Source organism: Mustela lutreola, chromosome 9, assembly GCF_030435805.1.
Source record: "Mustela lutreola isolate mMusLut2 chromosome 9, mMusLut2.pri, whole genome shotgun sequence".
In the NCBI taxonomy this organism is placed as follows: Eukaryota; Metazoa; Chordata; class Mammalia; order Carnivora; family Mustelidae; genus Mustela; species Mustela lutreola.
Genome location: NC_081298.1, coordinates 126,860,715 through 126,888,386, shown reverse-complemented (window position 1 = coordinate 126,888,386; position 27,672 = coordinate 126,860,715). Strand labels below are relative to the sequence as shown.

Sequence of the window (27,672 nt, the reverse complement as noted above, 5' to 3'; positions counted from 1 at the left end):
CCTCTCCCCTCCCTCCACATATCCCCCTGATAGTTGAGTGGTGTGTGCTCACCTCAAAGCAAACTCAGCTGACCCGGGTCAGTCTGTAGGTTCCTCAGAAAGTGTTTCTCACAGTCACCCCGCATCACTGAAAACCATCCAGCATATGGCCAGGCGGGCCATGCGCTGCACAATGCCAGGGGGCCCACCGTGGTGGCCATGATCCAGGACTTGACACAGCGCTTCCCAACTGGCCTCAGAAGCTTCCTTCTCTCAAGCAGCCCTACTGCTAGGAGAGACCTGCCTCGAAGCCCATGGTCCCAGCACAGCAGCCTGCGTCCACCGTGATGGTCCTTTGCCAAGCATGGCTCTGCTGTTCCTGGCACTGAGGCACCCTTCTCACCCACACCAAGGGCTGTACCACAAGAACCACCACCAAAGAAAAACCCATGCCAAGAACCCTACCACCATGACAGGTAGCTTTTATTTCCTCCTTTATACTTCTAATGGCCACGGGGGCCATAAATAATGTTTGGGACAATAACTTTCACCAACGTTTAAGGAATCCCATCATAAAAAAGTCTTGGGATCACACCTGACACTGTCACCATTATTACTACTCCAATTGCAAAACTGTAGTGGAAAAAGGACTGGGATTTTGTTTTTTTTTTTTTTTTTTAAAGATTTTATTTATTTATTTGACAGAGAGAAATCACAAGTAGTCGGAGAGGCAGGCAGAGAGAGAGGGGGAAGCAGGCTCCCCGCCGAGCAGAAAGCCCGATGCGGGACTCGATCCCAGGACCCTGAGATCATGACCTGAGCCGAAGGCAGCGGCCCAACCCACTGAGCCACCCAGGCGCCCCATGGGATTTTGAATATGCACACCCAGCTTCACTACCTTCTAAATCCAACTTGGTAGAAAGCTTTTTAAGAGATGTACAGTCACATGAGTGGGCTAAACAAAGAGGAGACACCACCAACGAAATTCTGGGGTCTGGAAAGCAGACTTGTGATGGCCAGATTTCAGACAGAACTGCTTTCAGATTAAAATCAAATCAAAACAAACCTTATTTGTAACAAGAATCCTTAAAAGATGGAGGCAACAGCACCGGGCTATCTCCCAGGCCAGGGGTGGAGAGGACCCATGTGTGAAAATAAAGCAGACGGAATGAAAGAAGGAAAAGCCCTAGACCCCCCGCTCCCAGAAGTCTGACGGTTGACCCTCCAGGGAGCACAGAACCCAGGGTCTTTGCACAGAGCTGACGGGAGCAGTGGAGAGCCACAGAGTAATATATCAAAATCAAGGAGATGAAGGTTATTTTAAATACTGGTGTTGAGTGCCCCAAAGCTCTTCCCCCACTGGGCCCCTCGAACCCTGGTAGCCAGACCCTCATCTTCTTCCCCTCTGGAGAATCTTGCCAGTCCGAGAGGAAAAGCCTACAGATACAGGTGCTGCACCCAGAGCCCAAATGGTGTCCAAATGGCTTGTGTGGGCCAACCACTGTGGTCTGCCAGGAAACAAGCCCACCATCATGCACCAGAGCTCCCGGTCCCCTCTTCTTAATCCTGTACAGAACAACCAGGGACCAGCAGACTTCTGAGGGAGGCCTCTGACTTGGAAAATAGAGACAAGAACAAATAAATCAAACCAGAACAAAACTTGGGAAAGACACGCTTCGTGCACAGAGAAGATACTACATGCACAAAGCAAGGACCGGGTACTGTTTAAAACAACAAAAAAGAGCTTAGAAATACCAACCATGCTAGTAAAGAAGCAAAACTCAACACAAAGGGCACCAGAAAAAGAATGAAAATTGGAGAGAATGGAAAAGAGAGAGAACTGGTCCAGAAGTTTCCATATGTAAAAAGCAGGAGTCGCATAAACAACAACAACAAACAAAACAGGAGAACGTTACTGATGAAAGAGTGCAAGAGAATTTTCCAGAAGTGAAAGACACAAGTGGCCCAGTTGAGAAGGCCCACTGCATGTCCGCACAAGGGAGGAAAGCAGACCCACAACAAGGCACACCACTGTGAAATTTCAGAACACTGGTGCAAAGAGCAGATCCAACGGACCTGCACAGAGGGAGGAAAGGGTGACATACTGAGGTTCAGGAATCAGAATGGCTTCAGACTGCTCAATGTTAATGTGGAAAGCAAGAAGACAAAGGACCCGGTTGCCTGGGTGGCTCAGTGGGCTAAAGCCTCTGCCTTTGGCTCAGGTCATGATATCGGGGTCCTGGAATTGAGCCCCACATTAGGCTCCCTGCTGAGCAGGGAGCCTGCTTCCTCCTCTCTCTCTCTGCCTGCCTCTCTGCCTACCTGTGATCTCTGTCAAATAAATAAATAAAAATCTTTAACAAAAAAGAAGAAGAAGAAGAAGAAGACAAAGGACCAATACCTTCAGAATTCTTAAAATAATTCTCCCATTAGAATTCTTTACGCAGCCTAATCATTTAGGTGCAATAGTAGCATGAAGTTATTTTCAGATACTCCTTTCTCTGGAACTGCGAGCAGATGTCCTCTAAGACACCCGAGACAAAGGAAGGGATTCTCCAGGATTAAGGTGAAAAGAGGTCAGATGAAGCCATCGAGAGCCACTGTTCAGATCTAAGCACTGCGACTTAAGAAGTACTGTGGCCGCCATGCCCGAGACCACCAAAGGGTCTTTTTAATCCGACAAAACCACAGGTGCTCCTCACTGTTCGCAGTCTGCCATCCAAACTCGGGAACGGAACGGATTCGGATACTGACAGGTACCTGTCCTGGACCATGTGCTCCAGGAGGGGGAGTAAACCAAACGAGAGGAAGACACGAGATCCAGAAAACAGGAACTCCAACCAGAAAGAAGGCAAAGGGAATGACAAGGAGGACCGCAAAAGGAAGTCCCAGAATGGCCGCTAGGACATGTCGCTGCCCAGACAGCGGACACTGGAGAACTAGAGCCAAAACATGTCCTACGGACGTGACTGCCCTTGCGGAGAGCCCGCCGACAGCGCTGAGAAGGTGAGGCAGCAATCGGCAGAAGGTGCAGAGAAAATAAGGCAGATGGAGAAACAAGGTCGTTATTAACTTCCGGGGAAAAAAAAGAAAGGAAACTCTTGCAGGATCCTCTAAGGCCTGGCTGGGAACACAGCTGCATTCGTTGATTTAACAAATACGTGTGTATCCATAGACATACATATGTAATGTGTGTGGGTCTGTATGTGTATGTATACATATATACACATGGAAACTTCCTGCCGCTGCTATGACAAATTACCACAAAATTAAGGGCTTAAAACAATATAAATTTGCTCTGTCACAGGTCTGGGAGTCAGAAGGTCAAAATGGTTCATGTCACCGGGCTACACATCAAGGTGCTGGTAGGGCTGCATTCTTCCTGGAGGCTCTAGGGCGAATCCACTCCCTTGACTCTTACAGCTCTTAAAGGCTGCTCACATGCCGGGGCTCCTGGTCCCTTCCATCCTCGGAGCCAGCGACGGCCAGGCCTTCCCTCACCGCCTGACTCTGTCTCTGCTCCCGTTACCTCCTGGGCCTCTCCTGCGTCTATCGTTCATTTCTAAGGCCCCTCCTGATGACACCAGGCCCACCCAGAGAATGCAGGATGATCTCCCCACCTCAAGATCTTTAACTGCAAAGTCCCTCTAGCCACATAAGGGTAACATATTTACAGGTTCAGGGGACGAGGATGTGACAGTCTTGGAGGGGGCGGGGCACTATACGACCCCCAACACACGTATACACGCGTAAAACCAGTGTTTTGAAAAAACACTGTTACGTACCGTTAAGAGTGGGCCCGCCACAAGAACGATTTGGGAGTGGAAAGGGCGGCTAGGTAGGAGAGCTAGGATCTTATTTGCTAAATAAGAAATCAATGGGAAATCTCTAAAATGGAAGGGTCAAAAATAGGCACATTCCTCAGAAACCTGAGCTGTAAAGTTGCTAGAAGAAACAGCTCAAAGCGGTGGCGTCTGAGAAGAAGAAGAGGATGGGAGCCTCTCTCTGGTGAAGAGACACTGGGACCGCCTTCTTCAATGATATGCGTGTACTACTGTGAGGAAATAGAAGAGAAAGTTTAGGAAGACAGAAGGGGGGATGGGAAGGCGGTCTTACCCCTCCCCCACTGCAACCTTCTGTTGGGTTCGGCTTCCATCCTCCTCTCTGAGCGCAGCTCAGCCCTTCCACCTCTGTCGCTCTATGAAACCATCACATCCCACAGCATAACCATGACCAGAGAACTCCTCACACCCACACAGAGTTCCATCACTGGCTACAGAAGTGGTACCTCCCCCCCTGCCCTGCCACCCCCCCTCCCCTCACCAAACGTTGACTATCTTCCAGTAACATCACTTCCAGCAGGCGCAGCCCAGGCACGGGGTGCTGCCTCCCAAAAGGCATCTGTGCCTGTCACGGCTGCCTACGTTCCTAACCACGACGCTGGCTCACTCAACAGCCCACCTCAGCCAGAGACCCACCGTTCAGCCATGGCGGCCACGTCACCTGCCACGTCACCGCCCGCCCCCACCCCCGCCCCCACCACATTGTCCCCTACCCCCACCCACCCCCCACCATTCCCGCCTCCCCTCTCCAGGCGCAGATCATTCCAAATCTCCCCTCCAAGCATGCCCCAACCAGCCCTGACACTGTCACCCCACTGTGTCACCTCAACTAGGGCCTGCACAGAAGCAGTCTCTTCCAGAAGCAAAGCCAGCATTGCCCCAAGCCTAAATCCTTGCTCCATCAGGAACATTCCTAACGTCCTCTCCCTAAGAGCCCCTTCGACGCCAGGGCAAGCCCTCCATCTGCCCTGCTGAGAACCAACCACATCACCATCTCTGTAGCGGACCCCCCTTCCCTCCCCGCATCTGAAGTCTGCTTTCCCCCTCGTGGACTTTGCTTGTTTCCAGCTGTCTGGGGGCCTTTCCCCTCCCCACCGGCCACAGTGGGGTGTCTTTGCTCTCACTCCACACCTCATCCCCTCACCCCACCCCACCCCACCCCACCCCCTCCCTCAGAGCGTGAGCACGTGACCGGGCAGGGCCAATCAGTCGCCTCCCGGGACCGGGTGGTGCAATGGAAAGGCTCAGGGGTAGGATGTGAGTCAGGAGCTGCTGCCCACAGGGGAGGGCTTGCCCGAGAACAAAAGGCTGAAGACAGAGGGATGGCAAACTGTGGTCACTGCCTGGGTCCCCGCAGCATCTCGCTGTACCCGAAGGCAGGGCATCTCTGAACCTCCAGGTCGTGGGAGCCTTTCCGTCCCTGGGGTGTGAGTGAGTCTGCGCCCCGCGGGTGACAGTCCTGACTCATATGCCAATGTCAGCCTCCCGAAGGGCTTCTACCTGCGTGGGTTCAAATCCTGACCTGTTTCCTCCATCAGCTGTGTGGCCTGGGGCAAGGCGGTGGCCCACAGCCTCAGTTTACTCAGCTGTAAAAGGGGGGGAGTGACAGGAGCCACTTCCCGGAGCTGTTGTGAGAATCTAAATGAAATGCATCGCACGTGCTTATAAGAGTGCCTGGCACGAAGAAAATACGCAATACATTCGAACAACTGTTAGTTCCTGACTAATCCAGCCCACAGTTTTCTCTCCTTTCTTGAAATCCCCCAAGTGCCTGTGAGTCTGCATCGCCCAAACAGGAGCTTGTACTTAGGAAGCTCCCACGACGTGCCAACTCCGGAGAACAGAGCTTTACGATGTCAACATCTCGTTGATCCTTACGCCTCACTCCGACCTTTTGAAGCGGGGACTACTTTTCCCGGGTTTCCCAGATGAGAAAAGGGAAGTATAGAGAGGTTAACAAAGCTGCCCAAGGTCAGGATTAAAGGGAACCAAATTCAAATCCAGGTCTGTTCTACCCTGAAGTCCAGAGTGTTCCATTCCATCATGTCCTCTTACAATTAACCTGTGACTGTTGCTTTGGGCATAGACTGGTCGGAAAGCAAAGTTTCTGGTTAGCCTCCCTTTCCTGCCTGTGTGCAGTGGGGACAGGGGTAGGGGTGGCAGTAAGCAGTGCAATCTTCTAATCATAGTATCTGGTGCCCTGCCCAACGAGTCCGTCATTCATTCAACTATTTGCTGAGTACCAGCCACGTGCCAGGCCCTTGCTTAGAGACATGCCCTGTCCCATTTCAGCCTCACAACAATCCTATGAAGTTTATAAAGCAGGTTCCCTTGGTAGTCCCACTTTTAATAGGAGAACCTGAAGCTGAGAGAGGTTTCTTGCCTCTCCGAGGCAGCACAGGGAGAAAGTTCCAGAGTAGGGCTATGAAACCAGGTCCATGGAACTCCAGAGGCCTCACAAATATGGCAGCACTCAGTCATGGATGAGCGCTAAGCATACACCCCAGATCCACCATTTATGCCCCTGCAGGGACACCAGCCCACAGATGACAGCGTCATAGCTGAATTTCCCACTTGAGCTTGGGAGGAGGAGCAAATGACTCCTATAGATGACAGAAGGCAGGAGAGTAATCTTGTGCCCCATACCATCCAGGGTGGTGATAAGCTCTGGGGCTGGTGAGCTGAGGGCCAGTAGAAGGCTCAGGGGAGGGATCAGGGCTTCCTAGACAGAGATGTCTATCTGCCAAGTCTGTTCCCCACTATGACAGCCTCTCTTGGTCACAAGACTGGGCTGGATGTGGGGGGGGGGGCTGGAGGGGGGGGATAAGTATCTCTCCTTTGGACTGCTCATTCTCTCTCAACACGAGTGAGATGCACATCATCATACCATTACTCTGTCTTCCAGAAACATCTCTCCCGTCCAAACCACCAGCTGCAAATAGAATACCAAAAGCCATTGGCAACAGGCCAACAGTCCTGCCATCCTGTTGCCACTTCAAAGCCCATCTGTCTGGCTCTGGAGTCACAACACAATGACTTGTGGTTGTCACACCATCCTCGAGGCCAGGGTACCCCCAGCGTGAGCTCTCATGATCACCCCAAGCTGCTGCCACTGTAGTGGCCACACGAGCAGAGAGGAGTTGAATCGGACTCTTCTGCTCATCTAATGGTTACCATGACACAGCCCCAAAAGCAAGTAGGAAAAAAAAAAAAAAAAAAGATTTATACCCAAAATAGATGCTGGTAAGGATCTGAAGTTGTCCTTGGGCATTAAAAAGAGCCAGTACAGACTTCTAGAAAGGAGCATACAGTTCTGAGCATGGCAAGTCAAGAGAGGCCCTGTCGGGAGCCACACATGCTGGGACAGCCAGAGGGGTGTCCCGTGCCCCTGGAGCCGGGGACCCCAGGGGCCCAGGCTGAGAGTCCGTGTGAGAATCAGCCACGTGAACCCTGGCAGGGCTGCTCTTTGGGGCAGCCGTGAGAGTGGCTCAGATTCTGTCCCCCCCTCCCCAGGAGGTGGCCCATGGTCCACACCGGGCAGCTCCCAAGACTTTTCACTTACTTCCCCGATGACCCCCACATGTAGCCCTCCCACCCCATGTCTCTGAAACCCTCTAGGAATGCTGACCATCATGACCCCCACCACCATGGCTCCACTGGATGCTAAGTCAACAGCCTGGCTTTTTTGGATCCCTATTCCACTGAACCAACAGACAGGAAAAAAAAAAAAAAAAAAAAAAAAAGGAGTTACCCCACTGGTTTGGGTGATTGATCCTGGTTACCAAAGAGAAAGTGGGTTGCTGGTTCACAACAGAGGCAAGGAAGACCAAGTCTGAAATCCAGAGGATTCTCTCAATTATCTCTTAGAACTTCCATGCCCCAAAGTTAAGGTTAAGGGAAAACTTCAGGAACAGTGACAACAACAAAGACGACAGGCCAACCGGGGATTCAGATCCTCCGAGCATCTAAGTTTAGGTCACTCCACCAGGTCAGAGAAGCCTGGCCTGCTGAGGAGAGGAAATGTAGGGTGGACAGTAGGAGAAAGGAGCCGGACCACAGATGTGGCCTTGCGAACAAATACAGAAAGGAGAACTGTAGTCGCTCTGACTATTTTCTACTTATTTGATACATACACATGTTTATTTGCACATGGTAACTGTTTTCTTGTTTTTCCTCCTTCTTCCCATTATTTCATACACCAGTTGTTGGAAATTAACTTTATAATTTAGTCTTTTTTTTTTTTAAGGGCTCAAACTCACAACCCTGAGATCAAGAGTCGCATGTGCAGAGGAGCCTCGGTTGTACACGCGGTTAAGTGTCCCACTCTTGGTTTGGGATCAGGTTGTGATCTCAGGGTTAGGGGTCAGGCCCCGCATTGGGATCTGTGCTCTGGGCTCTGTGGGATTTTCTCTCTTTCTCCCTCTCCTTCTGCCCCTCCTGCCCGTGCTCATTCTCTCTCTCTTTCAAATAAATAAATAAATCTTAAAAAAAAAAAAAAAAAAAAAAAGTTGCACGCTCCACCGACTGAGCCAACCAGGCGCCCCTATAATTTAGTCCTTAGGTAAGAGGAGAATAGTCAGTGGGACTGTGATTGAATTCGAGAAGTTATTCATGTAGACAGCCGTTGATACAATGATTGCTAGGACTCTTCATCTGGGAAAAAGGGTGAGAACCTCAGTGAGAAAAACGGCTGCGTCTTGCTAGGTAGAAATACAGCTTATTTGGTAGTTGCAAGGGGGCCCAAATGTGCGTGAAAGGTGCAAATGGAACTGTACAGCCCAAGGAGTAGACGGTGCCCCTAATCGATTTATTCATCCTTCATTTCCTGCTCAGTGAAAATGGAGCTAGGCCCTTGAAAGATTTCTCCTGGGCCAGCAGGTCTGGCGTTGCGCTCTGCCAGCAGAGGGGGATGGAGGGACACTGAAGAAAAGGGAGTCTCCTTTCCTAGACCCAGTGGGCTCTCCCGGAGGGCTCCAGCACCACACACAACTCCTCCAGCAGCCAGATCCTGCTGTCCCTGTGGCTCCCCTACGTCCCCCCCATGCCCAGTCCTGCCCCATCCAGCACCAGGCTCCTGTGGGGAGGGGCTCCTGCGGGGCCTGGCTTCTGCCGTGTGGGACCGCCAGCAGCATCACCCAACAATCCCCTTGAAGGGGGGTTTAGTGGCGACTGTGCCTCCAGCAAGATATTTCCTCATACACAGCCTTCCTTGGGACGCAAAGGATGGGCTTCCAGTGAGTTCTAGGGGCCAGGTTTCCAGCAAGGGTCTCAGCCCTGGGGGGGCCTCTTCCCTTTAGGGGTTGGTCTCAAAGTGCTGCTTCTAGATTCTCTGCTATTTGTGTTACTGCTTACTAGCCCGATCTCTCATTACTCTCATCCCCTGTTGTAGTTAATAAGTCTTGATAGTGAACTTTTCCTGTTCAAATCACTATGTGGTTTCTGTCTTCTGAATGGGCCCGGACTGATACGGTCACCCACAGCCTCAAGGGGCCAATTTTCCATCCTCCCAGTCCTGGAGTTCAATTCCGCCTCCGTGCCAGCCAACCACTGCCCTGCTTCCAGTACGTCCATCATCTCTCGAGTGCTACTGCTGAGCCCCGAGACACCCCTGCTTCTGGAGGTTCACAGAGCGGGGGATTCTCTGGCTCTCTCTCCCACCCACGCCTCCCCCTGGCTCCGTGCCCTTGACTCTCCCACCCCCGGCCCCCTCTGCTCTGTCTCGGCAAGTGCGCAGTGGACACCCTCAGGGGTCCCGCTGGACCTTCCGCTGCCCTCTAACTTCCCCTCTGCTGAGAAACTCAGGCTTCCAAGTCTACTTCGTGAACCTCTCCACCTGGCTGACCCGCAGTCACCTGAAATCCAACTCTGCGAGAACCAGATGCCTCCTGTCTCCTCTGGCTTCTCTCCCGCTGTGGAAGTGCCACCACCGTCCCCTCCGCTGCCGAGCCCCCACCACCGAAGAGAACTGAGATTCCCCGTCCCCCGCCGCCGCCCCCACACTCCACGCAGCACCTGGTCCTCAGGCCTCCATCCACCGTCTCCCCCCGGGGGAGGGACATGGGGCCTCTGCACCATGGGCCTTGCCCTTGGTGGTTATTCTACAACAAGGCTCCCAGCCTCTCGTACCTCTACCTCCCACCCCAGCCACTCAGTAGATTCTCCACACATGGCTTTCTCAGTCAAAGCCTAGGATACCCGATGAAAATGTTCTAGAATTGATTGTGGGGACGATAGCACAACTGCGTGCAGGTACTGAAAAACATCAGATTGTACCTTTTAAATGGGTGAATTGTATGGTATATGAATTATAGCTCGATGAATTATAGCTCAATAAAGCTCAATAAAGCTCAATAAAACTGGGTGGCTCAGTTGGTTAAGCACTTGCCTTGGGCTCAGGTCATGCTCCCAGGGTTCTGGGATCGAGTCCCGTATATGGCTCCCTTCTCAGCAGGGAGCCTGCTTCTCCCTCTGCCTGCTGCTCCCCCTGCTTGTGCTCTCTATCTCTCTGACAGATAAATAAATAAAATCCTAAAAAAGAAATTTTTTTTTAAAAAACCACGATGCCAGGGATTTTCACGCACAGTAAAATCTAAACTCTGGCCCAGTCCTACAACAATCTCACTGCAGCATGAACCCCCCTTCCTAGCTGACCCCCTCGTTCCAGGACCGGTCACTGTCCCTCCCCCAGCTTCTATCTTCCGCCCCCACACTTGTGACTACACTCACACCATTCTCTCTTCTGACGGGGCCCCTTCTCCCCACATCCCTCAGCACCCCCACTCCCATTACTTCTCCTCGACCACCCATCCAGGGGTCTTGAATCAGTTTCTGTTTGTGGTCATTTTGCTTCCCGTGTGTATATGCATGTGTCCGCTTTCCCAAACAGATGGGGTCAGAGTTCACATCTTGCACCTTGCAGGCCCCCCAAACGGCCAGCAGCTGTCTCCCGCTCCGGGTGCCCCTTGAGGCAGAGAGGACTGTGTGAGGTCACTCCCAGTGCTGCATGCCGAGAGTGACCCCCCACAAGCCCTATTCTAGGGTTGCTTAGCAGAGTCCCCCGAGGCACTGTGCCAATGGAAAGGCCTTCTTCGGGGGCTCTGGGCTCCTGCACCACCTTTCCCAAGCCAGGACAGCTCTCTCTCCCCACCTATGCTCATGCTTCTTCCACTCCTCCCAGATCAAGTGACACCAAGTGATCAGCCACCTGACCCCCTCCCAGGCCAAAACTAAGATGTCCCCCCAAAGGGTCCTCAGGTCCTGTTGGAGCACAGTCCCTCTCCACCCACCGCCACATGGACCACCCACTGGTCACTGATCTGCTTTCTCCTCCCTCCTGCTCCACCTGAAACCAAACCTCTTGTGGAGGGGGTCGAGAGGATGAAGAAGAGCCCCAGATTCTGGGCAACACCTCTCAGAATCACTAGCCGCTGGCCCAGCAGCCCCGGTGCCATTCGTTCCCCCACTCTGGCCCTAGACTCAGCCAGACTCCACCTTGAACCCCAAGCTCTGCCCCTCAGAGACGTGGGCTTTGGTTTCCCAATCTGCACAATGGAGTAACTAGGAGCCCCTACTTTATTAACCCATTTTAAGGTAGGAGAGAATCCGAGTGAGCCATTGAGCACAGTGCCTGGCACACAGTGGGCACTAAAGAAATGTTAAGTCTTTAAAAAAAGTATTATATGATTAATCAGGGCAAAAGGCCAGTGACGTGTCCTTAGGAAACCTAGACTCTGGCTTAAGACCACACCCACGAGTGGCTCTTGCTCACTGTGGCCTGACCTGGAGTCCCCTCTCGGGGCTCGAGCCCGAGTCTGCCACTAGTTCCCCAATCCGAGGTACCCAGCCACAAGAACGGGTTACCTCTTCACCAGAGCCCGGAATCTGTCACAGTGGCCACACACACGTACACACAGATACACACAGACAGAGGCACATGCACATACAGATACACATGCGTGCATACACACAGCCAGATACAGACACACACAGACATGTGGAGACACACATGTAGACAGACATGTAGGCGTGCGCGCACACACACGCACACACTCTCCCACTCCAGGCACCCCCTGCCCACGTGTCATCCACTTCACCTACGCTCTGGGCCAAAGAGGCATTTGGAAACCAGCTTGGGAACCTCATAACCATTCATAACATTGTTCCGAGAGAAAACACAAAACATTGCCTGATAAACAAACATTTGCAATAGAATTCCTCCAAGAGCGAGGAATTGCCTGTGCTAGAAAACTAACAGAGCAAGAAGAGGAAAAAACCGCATAAACTTAGTTTGCCTCTGCAAAATTAATACCAATTACAAAAACATTTATGTGAACTGCTTACCATTTACACCTAATTACCATGCAGCACAATTATGCATACCGTTAAGGGCATGCCAGATTAATTATGCTGTACGTTTCATTTGATTACACCACCACACCCTCAGTCCATATAGGCCCAGCTTCCAGAGGGCTGCCCTTCCGACGGGAGAGACACGCAGGTCTGTACAAGAAGCACCGGGTTCCACCCTCAGGTGACAGCGGTCCCCACCCCAGCCCCTTACCCAGCGAGAGACAGCCTGACTCTGGCCCAGGCCTTCCTGCCGATATCACAGCCCCCCGGAGCCTGGGCCAGGAAGCCATCTTCCCAGCAGAGCCTCTTCCAGAAGGCAGCGATGCTCCAAAGGTCTCCCCCTGGGCAGGGCTGCATGTCGGCGGGGGTGGGGGCAGGGGCAGGAGATAGCCAATGGTCACCATGTATGCCCGCTAACGAGGAAGCTGGCCTCACTGTCCAGACAGGGTCACCCCAAGCTCATCTCCCAGACCCCACCAGAGCTCAGGCCCCCTCTCCCTGGCACTCCCAGGCAGCTCCTGGGCTAGGTCCCAGTCCTGCTCCTCCCGGGCCCGGCACAGTGTGGAGCCTCTCCCTCCCTCACCCTCTGCTCTCCACAGAGCTGTGGACAGTTCTGTCCCCTCTTTATCACAGAGAAAAGGAACCGACTCCCCTGATTTCCATGTCGCCCACTAGATGCTTCTCAAATACCCCGGGCGGACCCAGGCTTGAGAGTCCATGGAGCGTGTCCCCCAGGACAGGGAAGTCCTCCCAACTGACTGAGGAGACAGGTGGGACAGTCCTCCCAGAGGCAAAGACCAAGAAGCAGCTCAAAAGACGAGACAGAGAAAGAAGGGGCACGCACGTGTGTGCCTCCTCAGCACCAGAAGGGACCGTGCGCCTCTGTTAATTCCCAAACACCTGTGAGGTCCACCGCATAAGGATTCTTCTAAAAGATGGGTGACATAGAAAGTGTGACGAGTGCCATCAAATACCCAGGTTTAGTGCAAGAAGCAGTGTTTCAAACAAGCAAACCCAAGCCTGCTAGGTTGCCTCCACTTTGCAGATGGTAAAACCGAGGCCAAGGAGGGAGGTGTGCGTGATCCACCCAAGGGTGCGGCCAGGAGGTGGCAGGGCCAAGGTGAGACCCCTGTCTGTCCAGGACTGGGCCTGGTGGCTCTGGCACGCTGCCACACTCGGCCTCTTCCTTCAGTGGTGCTAACCCAGCTCGAATCACTTTTCTAGAAGTTCTTCGGAAATGGCCCTTCCTGTGACATACAGAAGGCTCACCTCTATTTTAGAGAAAGTTTTTGTTTGTTTCTTTTATTTGCTTCCCAAAACTGCTGTCCCCAGCCTATCCCCAAGTATCCCGGCAGGCCTACCTCTGAAGGGAGGGTGGACGCCAGCTTTGCAATTGACATACTGTTTTCAGGGCGACAGGGCTCACCCCGGGTCCTGCAGCCAGGGAGCCCAGCGACAGAGACTAGACCTTGAGGCTCATCTTACTTTTTTTTTTTTTTTTTTTAAGATTTTATTTATTTATTTGCTTGAGAGACCAAGAGCAGGGGGAGGGAAAGAGGCCGAAGCAGACTCCCCGCTGAGCAGGGAGCCCGAGGCCAGCTGGGGCTGAATCCCAAGACCCTGGGACCAGGACCTAAGCCTCAGGCAGGCAGACACTTAACCTTAACCGCAGAGCTACCCAGGCGCCCCGAGGCTCATCTTCTGAGGGGCTCCTGAGAAGTGCGAGGCCCCGTTCGGAGCCCCAAACATCAGGAATTTCTCCACCCATCCCGCTACTTCCCTCCTCAAAAGTCTGCAGGGGTGGCTACATTTACGGAAGAAAATGTGCCGGCCCTTTTAATCCGTCATGCTGCACTGGGGCTCACACTGGGCCCCCCAACTGCAGTCCCTTCCCCCACGTGAAGCACCCCCAGGGCCCTCCCAGACTACCCCCACCTGTGCCTCTCAGTGGCTGCCACCTCCACCCGCACAGCTGGCCAGGGGACATCGCCCAGCCGCTCCTGCCAGCTCTGCTCCCGAAATGCCTCACGATGGACCCCGCCTCCACGGCTCCCTCCCCCCATCCTTTTGTCCAGTCTCTGCCCAGAGGCCCCTAGGTGCTCTCTCAGATGGAAATACGGCCGGCCACGGGCTGGTTACTCCAACCCCAACATCTCCATAGGCTACATCCCCTACATCCCATCCTTCCAGGGTCCAGCTCCAGCCCCGACATCCCATCAGGTCAGAAAATACCCTTGACACCCCCCCCCCCCCCCCGGCTTACTGCTCCCTGCCCTTTGACACCCTGCTCTAGCACGGCCTCTGTCATTAGGTCACTGTCGAATCACTGTGTTGTACACCTGAAGCTCATTTCATAGAATAGGCCAACTAAATTTCAATTTAAAAAAAAAGTTCTTCCTGATTTTCTTTCTTCTCTGAATGTGACTTCCCTTCTCTGAGCGCCCGCGGTGCCCCGAGCTCTCTCCAGCAGCCTGTATTCTAGTACTCGCCCTGGTCAGCTGCATCGCACTGTGGGCCTGGAGACTGGCTCCGTCTCTTTTGTCTTTGTGGCCAGTGCCTGGCACACAGTAGGGCTGGGAGAAATGAACAGATGAACATTATTTGAGGCTTTGAAGCAGGGGACCTCTGAACAGAAACCCGAGAGATGCCAAGCCTGCCAAGGTGGGGCCCTGGCCGCTCGCTCCGCTGAACCCAGCTCTCCTGGAGTCTGGGCTGTGTTGAGGGTGTTGACAGGAAAAAAACCAAAGCAGCAACTGCCCGGCCCCACTGGGTTTCCCGGCTGAGTCTCTGGTACCAGGCGGGCCCTCAGGCCACCACCAGATGGGTGGGGAGCCAGGCTGAGAGACGATGGCAATAGGCACCACATTGTTGCTGGTCATAAAGCCATTAGGACCCATCGCTCTGTGCCAGCTGCTGGGTCCCTGTGGTCTAGACCCTCCCGGGCCTCCAGGCCAGGAGCAGAGCCGGCCCTGCCAGTAGGCCCAGACCCACCAGAGACGTCACCGTCTGCTCTGGGCCCAAAGAGACCAGAGGCCTACGAGAAAGAGGAGGCCTAGGACTTAGGGGACCAGCGCGGTCCCCAGTGGGCATGGACTCTAACAAGACTGAAGTCTGTGCACCCAGAGGAAAGGCCTGGCTATCAGGTGATCTGGGCCTGAGGGCTCACAGACCAACCATCTGAATCCTGACTTTCCCGAGGCCCTGAGGCCCCCACAGAGAGGATGACAGACAATATTTGTAGGGGCTGACGGAGCAACGGGGCCTTCGCGGGGGGTCGTCTTGCCCGGTCCCCACAGAAGCAAGCCCTTATGCAGCTCTCTGGTGACGCCACTTAAAGAAAAGGAACCCTTACCTCCTGGCCACCTACTGTGTGCTGGGGTCAGCAGCAGGTGCTTCAGACAGTGTTGCGGTTGAATCGGGCAACCCGGGGGAGAGGCTGAGGCCCTCCCTACACCCGGATGCTGGGCCTGCGGCATGAGGACACAGGGACACGTCGGGCCCACGCTAACTGTGGGCTAGGAGTGCTGAGAAGTGCATCAAGGTCTGCCAGCTGCCCTGCCTGCCAATCTCCTCTTGGCCCAGCACCTCTGTCCCCTGCTGGCTGGGGGCTATAGGGGCCCCGGGGGGGGGGGGCGGGGCGGGGGGGGGAGCTGCGGTGCAGAGGGACCTGCTCTGTGCTTGCTTGCACGGTACCATATTTATGCTCCTGCCTTAATCCAGGGTGGGGCAGAGACAGACAAGGACACATACTCTTTCTCGTGTCATGTTAAAGGGGCAGCCTCAGAGGGGAAAACAGACTCCAAGAGGGCACCCATGGGTGGGGGTTGGCGCTGGGGGAGGGGCTGTTCATGGGGAAGGTGGAGGCTGTTGCCAAGCAACAGGCAGAGGAATTTGTAGCTGCCTTTTCTCACCTCTCCACCCTGTCCCCTGGGTCACTGCCACCCACTCGTGGGCCTCCCGATCACAGAGCTGGGCGCAGCTTGAGCCCACATGCCAGAGGAGCTCCCCAGAACCCTTTCCATCCCTTCTGGGGGCCTCCTGAAGTCCCACTCTGTCCTCCCTGCGTGCGGCTCCCCACGCTGTTCCTTCTGTGCGGGGCTGGGTCGCCTGAGCTCCACCCTGGAACGCGGCCCTGGTTATACCTCCCAGGGAACCATTTGGACCACAAGAACAGGCAGATCGAAGCCTTCTGTGAAGACCCTCAATGATCTGTTTCCCATCCTGGGTGAACTGAGAGTTCAAGTTGCCTTCCGACAAAGCTAACTTGGCGTACTGGCTCTGGCACGGACGGGTACTCAGCCAGCTGCCTATTTTCCACTCGCCTCCTTAGCCCCAGCCTTTGCTCAGAGCATCCATACTATTCCTCCCCACAGGCCTCCCGGGAAGGACAGGGATCTAGTGGCCCTACCCTTTACTGTCAGTCTCCAAGCTCCTTTCTTATCCATTATAAAAAAGAGTCGAACTTCCAGTCCTAGCATGACTCAAATCTTTTTCCCATTCTTATCCAGAAGCTTTAAAAAGTGTGGTTTTATTTATTTTTGTTGTTGTCATTAAGAAAGGAACACATGTGCATTGACATTTTTTCAAAGATTACAAAAATGTATAAAGTATATCAAGTAAAAAGGCCAAGGCTTTCTTGACAGGTCGGCTGTGTATCCTCCCAGAGCGACTTTTTCTGTCCGTGTATATTTGTATTTATTTTAAAGGACTTTACAAAAACAAGATTATGCTCTGCACACTGCTTTTGTGGGCTACCCAACACCACACCATGGACATTTAACACATCAGAATAGACACGCTTACTACCACACTTCACAGGCTTGGGGAAATCTCAATAGATTTCCCTCTATCCACAAATGTATTTATCCTTTCAGAATCTCTAAAATTAATCACACAGGACCATTCCCTCAAGAAGCCCCTTCCCAACAGGTTCTGTTTGCTGGAGTGTTCGAGGATCCCACCTACCGGGCCGAGGCCCTCACCTGCCTCTCTCAGGGTCCTCTGGGGAACCTCTGGGGGCGGGGCGTGGGGCCACTTCCAGAGCACCAGCCTCCCAGCCTCGCAGTCCAAGCTTTCCCTGACATTCAGCATGACATGGCCCGGTCCAATCCAGGGCTCCGTAAACCACAGATCTGACCTCACCGTCCCGTAACGTCTCTTCTCCGCATCTTTTAACCTGTTCGAGTGAGGACCACTGGAACACAGGGATCTAGGTAATCTGTTCGGTCCAGAACATCCGCACCAACCCCCAGATCCATCTAATTAGAGCAGGAGTCAGAACACCCAAGTTCTGACCCTCCTCTTACCAGCTGGGAGAGATGGTCCTCTGTCCCCTCGGTGTACCCAGACAGGGCGGCTAACAACCGGCTCAGAATAAAAATGACCTTGACATTTGAAACAGAAACGGAGATCAATAGGGATGACAGTGAGCAGGGCCATGACCGCAGGAAAGAGAAAATAGGAACCTGGGTATAGAAGTAAATAAGGCTGGGAAGTCTTAGGGGTCAGAGGGAACCTCAGCAGGACAGGAGTGGACCACGCTGAGCTATGGCTAAAAAAAAAAAAAATTCCACTCCCTGCCGGGATTCAGTTAGGAAAGCCCCAGACGTCTGCACCTCCTCCCCCGCCGCTGTCCTCCAGACAGGCCAGGCCTGGATGTGATCAGCAAGGGAGATGTGGCCTGGAGGGCCCTGACTAGAGCTGTCCTTGCTGGGGGCTGCCAGGCACCTGCAGCTCCGCCTGGGGCACATCCTCTCCAAACCAGGGGCTCAGTTCAGCTGCGTGTGGCAGAGGGAGACCGGAGGGAAGGGCAGAGCCAGCTCCGGCAGCCTCCATTTCCCTCCTGCTCGCAGCCCCTTGGAAGAATGTTCTGGACGTCGGGGCACCTCAGCCTGGGTGAGGGGAAGCAATGGGAGGCCAAGCCCACGACCCTTTTCCTCCCCATTCGGCCACAGTTGCTGTCACTGGCTGGTATTTCCCTTAACGGCCACAGCCCCTGCCACAGCCCCCTCCACCCCACACACCCCCCCACCGCGCCCCAGGGTTGTGTGATTTAAATATGCTCTATTTCCCTCCACGCTGAGCTCTTAAGCACTGGAGAGTCTATAGAATATAAAGGGACCATGAAGCACCTACACCAGATGAGCTGGGGGGGGGGGGGTGGAGGGCGCCCTCCCCTGCCCTCACTTTCATCCCCCTGGCTTCTCTCCACCCCGAGAAGCCACTACAAGCAGGGTTCAATACGATTGTCCACAGGACAAGCAGGAGCTACGGAGCACAGGGACCAGTCTCCCCAAATCGATGTGGGACCTCAGCCTGGCCCCCAGCACCCCTAGGGCCCCCCTCAACCGCCTAGCATCTCCTCCACATTCCAGCCACCCCATCCCCCACAGCCTGGTCTCCTCCCCTCAGCCTGAAAGCCCTACTTCACTGCTTTAAGGCCCACCTTCGGTACCACCTCTTCCAAGAAGCCTTCCCTGATCCCCTCAGTTCCTTATGACCGTACTGTCCTTTGAGCACTTCATTTCTCCCTCTCCTGTGACTTCGGTCTATGGTCATTCATCAGCGGGGTTCATCCTAAACTCACTCCGTGTCCCCTCAAATCCCAGCACAGGGCCTTGCCCACAGGAAATGCTCGGAAAGCACACATGGGACCAAAGAAAGAGCTGGAACTGTGAAGTGAGGGATTTAAGGTGAGTACACAGACAACCTGTTCGCAGTGTCCCTGCAGGGCCACCCGTTACACTCCCAGAACCAACTGCCAGGTGGCACTGAGGAGCCCTCCCCCTCTGGAGCTCTGTCAGGCAGGATCAGCACTTTCCTCTGCTGTCCAAGATGGTGCAGAAGAGGCAGGAAGACGGACCAGACTTCTGAACGCACTTCCCGCAGCACCGGTCCACCCACGCTGCCCAGACACTGAGCACGGACACTCCGCTGTGGGACCAATGCACACTGTCCCCGCGAATCCTCACGACAACCTTAAGCACAGCGGCATCTTATTTCCACGGTACAGGTGAGGAAACTGAGGCACAGAGCAATGAAGTTAGCTGTCCCTGATCTCGCGGCAGGGAAGTGGCTGACTCCAGGGCCCTCACTTCGACTGCCTCAAAACGGGCTCATGTCTAAGCAAGTCACCTCTCTCCCCACGGCGCCGCACACCGTGTACAGAGAAGTCTCCACACACACACGTACACCACACCCTGTCTTGCCCACAACACTCAGCCAAGTGGAGGCAGCCTTGAACACACACACACACACACACATGCACGCACACACACACATTTCCAACACTTCATGGGTCTGAGACTCGGATTTGGTTTTGGGATTTTTGGTTTTTTTTTTTTAAGGGAAAAATAGTCAAAGAGAGACCTGACTGAAAACAAGCCCTCAAAATTTTGGGGGAAAGGAATCTGGCACCTTAATTTACCATGAAAGCCTTCAAAGGCAGGAAAACGCAGGCCCACGGAGATGCCCAGCCTCAAAGGGCGGGTGAGGGCTCCTGACTGCCTCTACCCCCTGTTATACATCGAGTGGAAGTGGAAACAATTCCCAAGGGCCACACCTCACACCCCGCACCCCACACGCAGTCAGGGACTCCAGGTCCGCACAAGCAGCAGGAAGGACTGGGGAAAGGCAGGATGGGCTCTTCTGGCCTCAGGGTCTGGATAGTACTCCCAACCCCCGCCTGGCCCCACACCCAAATAGCCCCCAACTCAGCTCCACGTGTCCTCAGCGCTCACAGTTCTCTTTTAAGCCTAAATTCTAAGGCTCCGATACTAATGGTAACATTTCAGGCCCAGAGATGGTCTATTCTTAACGTACCCATTAGGGAGCAGCTAAGACTCCTCTGAGTTCCCTATATGCTTCCCAACAAAAGGAGCCTTGCCTGGCCACCGCCAGGGAGAGGGCAGGGACCAAAACCACAGAAGCGTAGCAAGCTGCCCCGCCGTTCGGCATTCAAGGAGGTCCCACTAAATGTCGGATGGGTGACCCAGAGGCAGCCAAGTCCTTGTCCTGTGGAGACCACAGGCTTATGGGAGAGAGCAGGAGCAGGGCACAGTTAAGTTCCCCAGGGGCCAAGTCACCCTGGACAAGTATTTTTTAGTTTGTCCTGCATTTCTTGAAGCCATTTCCAGAGGACCATTGGCAGTGATTTGTGACTGTGATAGGAAAATAGCCACAAGGGACTCGAGAGCATATTGTGAATTGGACTCGGGGGGAAAAAAAAAACCTCAGAAATTATGGACACACATGGATTTTCATGGAAGCCTACAGAAGGACACAAAGCCTATGAAGGTTTACCGGGGAAGCTGAATTTTTACTCTCTGTGCGGTCACCTGTGACAAACCTCGTCCCTGCAGTGTCCCCACCCCTCATGCCACCTTTTCCTTTCCAAGGCCCATCCCCCAGGAGGCCTTGCACTCTCAGACCTCCTCTCCTTGGAAGCCTTTCCGGATTACGGCTGTGTGGTGAAAACAGACCACCCCGCCCCCATTCCTGGGTCTGAAATTCCACCACTAGAATCAGAGCCATAGAATTTCAAAGTTGGAATGGACCTCCAAGCTCCAGTCCAACCCCCACCCCACAGAGGAATCCTGTCCGCAGACACCCTGACAGATGACAGTCCGGGTCGTCCTCTCCAGGGCTCGGGGGCAGCCCTTGCACGATGCACAGGCAGTCCTCAATTCAACAAGAAATTCACCTTTCTAAGGACAACCTCCCATGGCAGCCTCCCCCCTGCAACAGGGGGTGGAGTGTGGGGGAAGGGGACAAGGAGAGCCGGGTCAGCCTGGGCCTGGGGTTATGCATTTGAGGAGTAGCTATAGACAAGTTCCAAGCAGCTGGAGGGCAGAGAGGGAGCCAGGGCCCAAAGAAGTGGGGCCGGGAAGGGTGGCGGGCAGGTAGATGCCAGCCCCGAAGCCCGAGTTGGTGCAGCACAGGTACGTACACAGGTGCAGACTCACTCTTCCGCGGAGTTGCCTGTCAAACAGCCCAACCAGGCTCTCCTCTGTGGGACCTGGAGGCAGAGGGGGGCCACCTTGCCCCAGAAACCCAGCAGGAACTCCTGACAACCCCAGCCTCCCAAAGCCAGGCAGCTCAGGAATCCACCAGAAGATGATAGCCCCTGCCAGCACGGAGGACAGCCTGAAGAGGGTCCCTCCGCCTAACAGCTGGGCTCCCCAGATCCCACAGGCCAGTCCTAACACTCCAGCAACGCCTAAGGAGAAAAGCTTCCCTGGCTGCAGCTGTCACATCTGCCTGGAAGGGAGGAGGCACAGCAGAGCAGCACCTGATCCCAGGATCCCCTCGCAGCCGGCCGGCCCAGGAGGCTGGAGGCCGGTTCAGCCGCTGGCAGCGCAGGGTGAAACATGAAGACCGAACCGTCCCCCAGGGATGCTGATGGCAGTCTCTGGGCATGGCAGCGAGGGGCAAGCTGGGTCACAGGGCAGAGGGCGCGTCTTGCCCAGGCTCCTGTCCCTGCTGGTTTGAGAGGGGGCGCGTGGAGTGGTTCTGGGAGCGCCCCCACTACCTCCCCGCCGCCCTGCCTCCCCCGCCCTGAGGTCGGAGCTGCCCAGCTGGGTGCTGGACGCCATCTTGGGTCAAGGTGCAGCCACGGGGGTGCTCCCCTCAGGAGCAGGGGAAGAAAGCCCCCCGAGAGTCGGCTAGCCCCCACTCCCCAACCAGGGCAAGACCTACTCAACTGGCTTTGAGGTAGAGAGAGGTGGAAGGACGTTGGGGATGGAGAGAAAAGTGGGAAATAACAGAGTGGGGTGGAAGGGGAGTGGGTGCCCCCAAGAAGGGAGGTTCCAGGAAAGCGAAATGCAGTTTGGCAGCCGGAGGGCCGCGGGCCCCAGCGATGGGGGGCTGGGGGAGGCCGGGGGCGGGCCCTGGACCCACGCCAGCTCGGTCCGCGCCGAGGGGGAGGGAGGGCAGGGCGGCCTGGGGGAGGGGAGCTGGGGTGAGGGCGGGACACGGACCGCGGCCGCCTGCGGCTCCGAAGCTCGGGGTCTCCTGGGGCGCGGGGCCGCGGGGCCGAAGACCCCGATCTGCAGCCTCTGCGAGGCCTCGTCCTTCACTCTGCAGATGCGAAGCTTTCAAGGACACGTCTGCACCGGCCCAGCGGGGGTGCGTGTGCGTGAGTGTGTCCGCGTGCGTGTGAGTGTGTACGACTGGGGGTGCTGCTGCAGGGGGCGACCCCAGGTGCTCCCACCCGCGCCGCTCCCGGCCCTGGCCCTGGCCCGCAGCTCCCATCCCCGCGTTTTCCGGCCCCCGCGGCCCCGGCCCGGGATCTTCACCCGCCCCCGCCCCGCCCCCACACTGCGGCGCCACCACCACCGCCACCGCCGCCGCCGCCGCCGCCGCCCCGGCTCCCACGGCCCGCGGCGGGGGCAGGGAGGAGCCAGGCACGACGTCTCCCCCCTCGCGCCGCCCGGCCCTCCGCGGGGAGGTGTGCCCCCCAAGTGGCACTCTCCCCACCCCCGCCGCCCCTCCCAGATCCGCTGGCACCCCGCACCCCCAGCCACAGGTGGCCGGAGGAGGATCGCTGCGCAGCGCTCCCCGGCCCGGCCCCCGGATCACCCCTCGGCCCGCCCCCGGGGGCCTCCCGGGTCCCCCGCCCCGCCGGGCCGAAGAGGGCCGGGAGCCGGGGGGAGGGGCGGGGGGCCGGGTCGTGCCAGGCTGCCATTTTCTGCCGCCGCCGCGGAGCCTGCGCGGGGCCCGGCCCCCGCCCCCTCCCCCGCTCCCTGCGGGCCGCGGCGGGAGCCGATCATTCCGGGTCGGGGTCCGCGCCCTCCAGCGCCCCGGCCGCAGGCCCCAGGCGGGGCCCCGGGGCGGGGGCAGGGCCCGGAAGGCGGGGGCGGCCAGGCCGGGGCCCCTGCGGCAGCGCCGAGCCGGGCACCGCGACCGAGGCCGGCGGTGGAGGGGGCCCCCCGCGGCATTGTATAGACTTGAACTTGAGCCCGGAGCCGGGCGGGGGCGGGGAGGGGGCTCCGCGCCGGGAGCGGGCGGGACGGGAGGGGGCGCCTGCCGAGCCCGCGGGGACATAAACAAACCCTCAAATCCCCCGCGCCGCCCTGGCCAGCCCGGCCCGCCGTCCCCGCCCGCAGCCCTGGCCCCGCGAGCGCCCGGCGCCGAGTTGCAGGGGTCCAGGAGCGTGCCCCGAGCTGGGCACTGCCCGCCGCCGTGCCCCCCGCCCGGCCTCCCCTCCTCCCTGCCCGCCTCCGGGCCGGCCTCCCGGGCCGCCAGCAGCGGCGCTCATTACCGTGTGGCCGGTGGGGTCGGGCCGGCCCGGCTGCGCGCCCTGGTGCCGCGGCGCCGCGTCCCGGCTCGTCCTCTGCTCTCGCCGCCGCCGCCGCCGCCCGCGCGCCCTCCCTCCCTCCCGGCCCGCCTGCCTGCCTCGCTCGCTCCCTCCCTCCGCTCGCTGTCGCGCTCCCTCTCTCCGCCTCCTCTGCCGGGTCCCCCCCTCCCACCCCTTCTCTCCGCCTTCCTCCTTCCCTCCCTCCGGCCGCCCGCGGGCCCAGGCCTCCGCCCGCTGCTCGCCCCCCGCGGCCGCGCTGGCCCCGGCCCCGGCGCTGCGGAGCCGGCCCGGGAGGCAGCGCCGACTGGGGGGCCCCGGGGCGCCGCGGCGGTAGCGGCCTGGGCGCGCGGCCGGTCCTAGCGCCCTCGGCCCGACTTCCCGGCCCCTACGGCCCCGCCGGGGGGTCTCCGCACGCTGCGAGACGGAGGGCCGGACTCCGCATGGCCACGACCCTGCGCGGGGCCTGGGCACCCCGCCGCGGTCGCGTTCCGGACCACTCCGCCGGGGGCCTTGCTGCAGCCCTCCCACCCCCCAGCCCCACGCCCCCGCGGGGCGCCCCGCTACCTGGCGCTGCCTCTTCTCTGGGTCCCCGCATCCAGCACTGGCCGTAGGGACAGCGGCCCCTCCTCTCCCCCGGCCGGTGTCAAGTGCCTCCCCCCCAGCAGCCCGCGGAGCCCCCGGCGGCCTTCACCCTGCAGTTCTCCCGACCTCCACCAGAGCCCACTGCACTCTGCCTACCTCAGCACTGGGGCTGGGGACAGCAGCGCCGGCCCATCCGCACCGCAATCCCCACCCGACCGGCCACCACCGCCAGGTGCGGCCGAGCGGAGGCCAGCCCACTCAACAGGGCCAAGGTCGAGGCGCCAGGTCCGCCCGGGCGGTCCTGGAGGCTCGGGCACCTCTACAGGATGAATCCCCTCAGAGGGGGTGAGCTCCCCGTACCTTGAAGTGTCCAAGTAGAGTTGAGTGCCCTCAATTGGACAGTGGAAGACTGAAAGACTTCATGGGGTGGGAGGTTGAACTAAATGACATTGAAGATCCCTTCCAGCTCGGAGATCCTGTGCACACCTACACTCCACCCTCGCGCTTACTCACCCCTCTCCCGCGGGGGTTGTTCTCATTTCCCAGAGAGTTCTCCGGGCTCCAGGTTTCTGACTTGGAGGCATCTTTGTCTACTCCTGTCAGCACAGCCACCCTCTGCTCATCACTTTCCTGACTGCTACCTCTAGGGCTTAGTACTGGACCCCCTGACCCCCCCCCCCCCAGCCCAGCTCTCCACTTCTGCCTGTGCCTCCACCAGCCTCTCCTACTGTAAACCCCCAATCCACCCCCTTGAGCTACATGGCAGTGCCCTGAGCTCTCTGACCCAGGACACTGAGGGTTCCCTTCCCCTGGCACCCACCATCCCACTTGTGGGCCGGGGGTGGGGGGCTCCCAAAGACCCGCACTGAGGCCCTCACAGCTGACACCAGTCCTACTTTTCCATTCTTCCCCCACCAGCTTTGAGGGCACAGGAACAGTTACCTAACTGTGACACGGTGCCCAACTTTCATCCAAGAGGGTTTCCTGCCAGAAGCTCACTAATGCTCCCAGATCCTCCAGTCTTCCCCACTCCCTAGCCTCAAGGTCAGAGGCCGCTCTCGACACAATTGTCCTTGCCTTTTTCAGTGTCACCCTCGCTCAAGTGGTCACCCCATGCTGTTGATAACAGGCCCTGCTCAGAGACTCGTGCTGTTTCTCCCATGAGGACAAGAGCCACAACTGTAGCTTGGCACTTGGTGTCCAGTAGGTTCTCAGTAAGCATCTGTTGAATGAATGTGTGCACGGCAGGCTCCCTGCTGCTTTGCTCTCCATATCAAGCTGGGCATCCGCAGATACTCTAAAACATGGCCAAGGGGAAGACCGCGTTTAGAAAGATGGCGCGGTACCTCTCCCTTCCTCAAGGGCTTATATAATATTGCTCCCAAATAGCAGCGCCTGTTTCCTGGGTGCCTCCTGTGCGCCAGGCACCGGACTTGGCACATTTCCCTTAGTCCTTGCCAAACTTATGTGGTAGTTTATATTATCCTCCCTCTACAAATGAAGAAACTGAGGCTTAGTCAAAGCCACCCAGTTGGGGAAATCGCAGAACCAGGATTCCAAAGCGTGCTTCATCTGACCCCGAAATCACCACATCGCACTTTTAAGACATTACAAGCTGAAATGCTCAGTATCAAAAAGGGCAAATGGAAGTTTCTACTGAGTAGAACTATTTATGAGGAAGTCATTGGAGGTCATAATGTGTGTGACCTTGGGTATCTGTGCTGCTGAGGTCAAGAGACCCAAGGTGACTATGTTAGAGGGGGGTTGAGTCCAGTGAGAGGCAACCATGTGGCTTCAGGGTTGGTTCCAGAACCCGGCTCTGATGAGGCTCCGATTGATTTAGCCTCTGTGCTCCTGTACCCCCTTCCTTCCGTGGCCTAACCAGAATCCTGGGTGCTCCTAGACGCTCCAGAGCAAGGGGCAGTGTCAGTCAGGCTATGCTAGGTTGTCCTGCAATAGCAAACAATCCCAAGTTTTCGTGACTTAAAATCATGGAAGTTCTGTGGAAAATAGTATGGTGGTTCCTCACAAAAATTACACATAGAATTACCATACGACCCCGTAATTCCACTTCCCTGTATAGATCCGAAGGAACAGAAATCAGAGACTCTCACGATCTCTGCTTTTTGTACGCCAGTGTTCACAGCAGTATTTTTCGCAATAGCCAAAAGGGGGAGACAACCCAGATGTCCGTAAGTAGACGAACAGAAAAACGAAATGTGGCGTACACATACAGTGGAATATTATTCAGCCTTAAAAGGGAAGGAAGTTCTGAAAGCTGCTGTAACACGGATCCACCTTGAAGACATTCTGCTAAGCAAAGTAAGTCAGCCGCAAGAGGACGAATATTGTGTGATTCCACCTACGCAAGGTACATAGCGTAGTCGAATTCATAGACAAAGGAGAAGAGTAGCTGCCAGGGACTGGGGGGCGGGGGGTGGGTGTGAGGAGTGGGAAGTTCGTGTTTAGTAGGTACAGAGCTTACACTGGGTACAGTTGGGAAAGACAGAAAGAGCTCTGGAGGTGGATGTTGGTGAGGGTTGCACAATATATGAGCGTACTTACTGCCTTGGAACTCTACACTTAAAAATGGTTAAGATGGCAATTTTATGTTACACCTATTTTACCACCAAAAAAAAAAAAAAGAGCATGGCACAGCTATAAATTAAATCTATTGAATCCACTATAAAAAACCATAAAGTTTCTTCGGCTCCTGCTACGTATCTGTGGCAAGTCTGCAGACGGGTGGAGCTCGTGGAATATTCTGGGACCCTGGCTGACAGAAGAGCCGGCCTGGCAAGGAGAGCCCTGGAGGGTATCACACTGACACAGCCTTTCGTCCCTCGTTGGCCGGAACCAGCCGTGCAGCTCCATTCCGCTGTAGGATCCAGGAAGTAAACAGAACCGAGGAACTCAAAGCAGGGACAACCAGACATATTTAGCACCCATGATTGCCACAGGAGCCCCTTCAACTCCTTCCCCGACAGCATGTTCCTCTAACATTGTCCACCGGGAAGCTCAGCGGAAGGCTGGGTTCCCACACTTCTGACTCAGATGAGACTCTACCCTTGGCCCCCGCACTCTGCTAGACCTTATGTCCTCTCCATCAGTCGGCTTCTGAAACCATTCCACCTGCCTGTCTCTGCTGCAGCCCTCCCTGATGTCCAGACCTGGCTCACCTACCACTCCCGCTGGTGATGTCAGCCCCACAGTGACTCACCACTTGGGTCATCTTAATATCCATGGCTCGTCACACCCACCAGGAGAGCTGCATCACGGACCACTCTCCATGTAAGTTCTTCATCTCTACCAAATGGTGATACTTCCACCTACCTTCCATGTGGCTTGTTATATTCGTCAAGACTCTCAGTCACATGGGACAGAATCCCAGCCTAAACTAGATTTTAAACAAAGGGATTCAGCAGTTTAGAGTTTAGATAATTGGGAAGCCCTGGGTTGGAGATTCAGGATTAGGTAGATCCAAGGACTCAAATGCTAGCTCCCGAGTTCATGGTCTCCATGACTCTTGTCTGCTCCCCATTGTGATGGCCTTTCTCTCCTCCTTGAAACAGATTCCAAGATGGTGGATGGCAGTCTCAGGCGCACCTTCTCCCAGCTTAGAGT

General features: G+C 56.1%; 1 protein-coding gene across 2 annotated transcripts in view; it reads right to left on the bottom strand.

The window, feature by feature from the left end:
- Window positions 1-24,164, bottom strand: part of DNMT3A (DNA methyltransferase 3 alpha) — a 98,269-nt gene extending 74,105 nt beyond the window's left edge. The window contains exon 1 of one of the 2 annotated variants that reach the window (XM_059132469.1): window positions 24,031-24,164. The gene's annotated coding sequence lies outside the window, so the exon portion shown is untranslated. Of the gene's footprint in view, window positions 1-23,430; window positions 23,551-24,030 lie in introns of those variants that run through there. The other variant, XM_059132467.1, reaches the window with a different exon arrangement.
- Between the last annotated feature and the right edge of the window lie 3,508 nt (window positions 24,165-27,672).